The sequence below is a fragment of the Betta splendens genome, chromosome 11 (genome assembly GCF_900634795.4).
Source record: "Betta splendens chromosome 11, fBetSpl5.4, whole genome shotgun sequence".
NCBI classification, from domain to species: Eukaryota; Metazoa; Chordata; class Actinopteri; order Anabantiformes; family Osphronemidae; genus Betta; species Betta splendens.
In genome coordinates this window covers 2,976,946-2,981,341 of record NC_040891.2, presented here as the reverse complement: position 1 = coordinate 2,981,341, position 4,396 = coordinate 2,976,946, and the positions used below count along the sequence as shown (strand labels likewise).

Here is a 4,396-nt window from a genome sequence, read left to right as displayed (position 1 = left end):
GCACCTCATAACCTGAAAGCTATGTTTATACCAGTTAATTTTGTCTTAGGTTAAACATTAGAATATAATCAACTGCTGTGGGTGAATTTCTTTTTCTACTAACATTTGAGACTCACGTGCACTAAATTTGAAGTCTAAAATTAAGGAACACTAGATAAAAAAATACTGCTACAAGTCACTTCAAAGCATCATGCTCAGTCAATGACATGGCCCTATAGTGAATGGTCAGTCAGAATAGACTGAAACTTACCTTTACCCTTCGTTAATTCTGCCTGGTAAGCACGAGGATTGCAGCTTAGAACAAATCTGAAATAAGTATTTAAGAGATCAGTCATCCCCTAGTGACTGTTGCAGTGGTTTAAAAAACTTTCAATGCAGTTCAAGATATTTGTACATTACAAAAAAGAAAAACTTAGTGTTTCAACAAATATACCAGGACTCCAAACACAGACAGAATGGAGACCATCGATGCCAATTGAGTTTGTCTAGCACTGACATTTAAACAAACCAGTAGACAAACCAACTGGCTGCAGATACCACAGTGCTGTCATTAACAGGTCATGGGCTGATAGGACAAACAAAGTCACTGTCCAGAAAAGCTATTACTGGAGAGAAAAAAAACCATAGATTTGCACAACAAAACCCATGGAGGAATTTGGAATCACCCAAAAATATGGGAGGAAACACACTGCTGGCTGATTTATTTTTTTACCTGCTTTCATCTGTGAAGATCACAGGGTGCCAATGGACACCCTGTGGACAGTTAAAACAAACCTTGCCACAGCTCACATTGATGTGCCATCCTGGATGGCCTGCACTATCTGGGTCTTTGGGTTGTAGACTGTCTCACGCTACCACCAGTGAAAGCACCGCTACCATTCAAAACTGACCAAAACCACCAGAAAGCATAGGAACTGAGATTTGGTCTGTGGTCACCTCCTGCAGACCCACTGTTATTTGGAGTGTCTTGACAATTGCCTATAATTTCCACCCGCTCTATTCGATTTGTGCAACAGTATGTGAAATTGATTGTCAGCGTTACTTAAGTGGGCAGTTTTAAAGTCACAAAAATTGTGACTGACTTAGAGTTACATTATATTAAAGTGTTACCTCTCCCCCAAGCAGTGTACATGCATACATAAATTTGATGAGTTTATGTATTTTTGGGTATGCATAGGTCTGTCCTAAATACTCTGCGCCATTTTCAAATGCCTTCTGTGAAAGCCATCACAAGTTACGTTGTCCAATACTTTTTTTTATCTTGAAACATGTACTGCAAATATATAAACTTACAAAAGCAATCTGTTTGTCTTTGAAATGAGCCCTTAATAACTTAAGATTCAAAGACAAGACAAAATTGACTAATGTGGGTCTAAACCAAGCTTTCACCATTTAAAACTACTAGAACAGCAAAATAATCAAGTCAACTACATCCAGCATTTGAAACTCATGATACCTCTATTTAAAGTCTGAACAAACAAAAACTAGAAAATTAGCTTTTTTCTCCACTTGTTGCTATAAATCAAACCAAAAAAATTTTAAAACTTGCCTCGTAGTTTTTACATGTGCGCATTTTGCAGCATGTACTTCAATGATTGTTTCATCAGTGCAGAAGGTCAGAGAAGGGCATCAAAGATGACTGATAGAAACAGAAGTAGTACCAAGGTTAGATTGGATTTCCAGAGCTGCCACCTTATTCAGTTATCAGTGTTGCATGTTGTTCAGAGTGGCAACTGTCAATCACACATCAGAGCAGTTGAACATATTAAGCCAATCATCAGAACTTATAAAGTCAGTTTAGATGTATTCTGCAATATAGCTTACCCAACAGCAGGGTGTTCTAGCACCTGCAAGACAATGAGTCCATTAGAATTCATGGCCTTTAATAGCAATAAAGAGATGTTAATTTTCCTAAGTAACACTGCTGTGGAAAACTGACAGCAGTGGGTTGCAAGAAAACAAATTGCTCTATGCACTGTATGAGCACCCTGGTCCACCTAACAGGACTAGAGCACATACGGTGCAAAAAACCAAATTAAAAAAAGTCTAATGCAGTATTATACCAAAGTCTGTTTAAACAATTGTTAGCAATTACAAACCTTAAAGAGCCACAGGGAAACTGGAATGTAGAGCAAAATCCCCTCATGCAGCAAAAGCATACTCTGAAAGCAAACAGTTTGCATCTTTACCTTTATGCAATGGGATAGTACATTGCAGCCTAGCTGGAAGATCTGCACTTTCATGCCATTCCAGAAACAGCTGAAGTAGTCACACATGGTTCATGTTCCAGGTCTCATTGACACCACACAGCAATTAAATTTGCAGCGGTGAAAGCAAAACCTGACGTTCTATAGCCACTAACTGTCTTGGATCAGCCCACCGCACCGGGCAGACCCACTGACTAGTCTGCATGGTGGCGCTAAGCTGGGGAAAGTGTTAATCTTACTGTAACTGAGGATTTATGGATCAAGGGTCCTTTACTGTATGAGAAACAATGTTTGAAATTACCATCCAATTGGTTTATTAAGAGGAAAGCGTGGGAACATACTTAGCACTGACTGCAACTTATTTACGTTTGAAGAATCAATTTGTAGGCTGTGCTGTCCCATTGCTATTACTAGTCTAACAAAAGACTGAAATAACAACGTTTAAGCATGAGGTACTGCACCTATAGCATAAAATTGAACGCGACTTTAGATCTTCAATATACATATTTGCAACGAAAGTAAATTCCAACATAAATTGACTTGCATATAATTTCTACGGTTTATACATTAGCATCAAGCTAGCTAAAAAGCTACGACATGTTTGGGCCTAACGACAACAACGTGGCTGACTAAGCACTTACATAAGCTACAAAAGAACACCTGAATTTAACCACTGTAGAATTAAACATTAGGCATGTTTTCTTCAATATGTTTAATGAAGATACTACAAAAACATCGATTTCGCCCTACCGTTAAGCTCAGAATGACCCTTCCTCAGCAACGAAAAGCGGGAAGAGAACAACATGCGCTGCCGAAAATCAATTTATAGGGTGTGCTACGTCAGTTCAGGCCGCTTTCCGTCTGACAGCGAGCCTAATTTACGACACCGGCAGCTACTCCAAGATGCTGTAGCGCCTAGGACAGATGTCGTAGCATCTGGAAGACATGCAATATGACAGACACGACCACATTTACCTTTACCCTTCGTTAACTCTGCCTGACAAGCAGGAGGATTGCAGCTTAGAACAAATCTGAAATAAGTATTTAAAAGATCAGTCATCCCCTAGTGACTGTTGCAGTGGTTTAAAAAACTTTCAATGCAGTTCAAGATATTTGTACATTACAAAAAAGAAAAACTTAAAGTGTTTCAACAAATACACCAGGACTCCAAACACAGACAGAATGGAGACCAACGATGCCAATTAAGTTAGTTTAGCACTAACATTTAAACAAACCAGCTGACAAACCAACTGGCTGCAGATACCACAGTGCTGTCATTAACAGGTCATGGGATGAGAGGTGCTGTGGGAAAAAATACCACGAAAGCTTCTGACGACTCAATGAAAAGAAGAATTCAAAAAGGTGTTTTGGAACTGCATATGCATATAGGAAAAATTTTAAAAGAAAGGAAATCAATAGGTAAAAGAAAAGAAAGGCACCCAGGTGGAGAGAACAAGTTGATGCTCACACAGGGTGCACACCAAAGTTCTCTGAAAACCTCTCCTCCTGTCCCGAGTTTTAAAGCATACAGATAACACAAACACCTCCTACAACATTCTTTAGACACACATGAGCTCAAACCTCAGGATAATTTGCCAAGTCTGCAAGAGCAAAGGTGAGTAAAGAGAAAGGCCTCACTCAAGGAGCATTCTGTTCCCTATGCAAGTCAAACACTACGTCACAGGGTGATCAAGTCAGAACTGGGCTTCCTACTCAAAAGATAACTAAAGACCCCTACCTGCTCAGATGCTTGCAGCAATATACTTGAACAATGCATAGAATGTTTAAGGATGTAATTGACCAACACTTGTGAATATAAACATGAATCAGAAACAATCAGATGATTAGTAAGGCATTAATAAGAAAAATGATCAACATTAATGGATAATATAAAATTTCCATCACAGAGGACAAATAAACTCATCAAAAATAAACTCCTCAGACTGGGCAACTGTATAACAATAGCTGTGGGATTGAAACACATAGGAACCAGAGCCACACAGGAGGTCTTCCACAGGGCAGGGACCATGTCTCTCAAGTTAAAGATGGTCCTGCAGATGTTCTTATGCTCAGAGGGTTCCCTCCTCACCTGGCTTGACATTAATGTAGGAAAAAAGTGGTGGAAGGAGAGCGGGTTGTGGCGAGGAGTAAGATGGATGAACAGATGGACAGACAGATGATACTATCAA

General features: G+C 39.4%; 1 non-coding gene across 1 annotated transcript; it reads right to left on the bottom strand.

Moving 5' to 3' along the window:
• Positions 1-413: 413 nt before the first annotated feature.
• LOC114866319 (small nucleolar RNA SNORA8) lies at positions 414-546 on the bottom strand. The gene has a single exon (XR_003787679.1). It is a non-coding gene; the product is annotated as a small nucleolar RNA SNORA8 (small nucleolar RNA).
• Between the last annotated feature and the right edge of the window lie 3,850 nt (positions 547-4,396).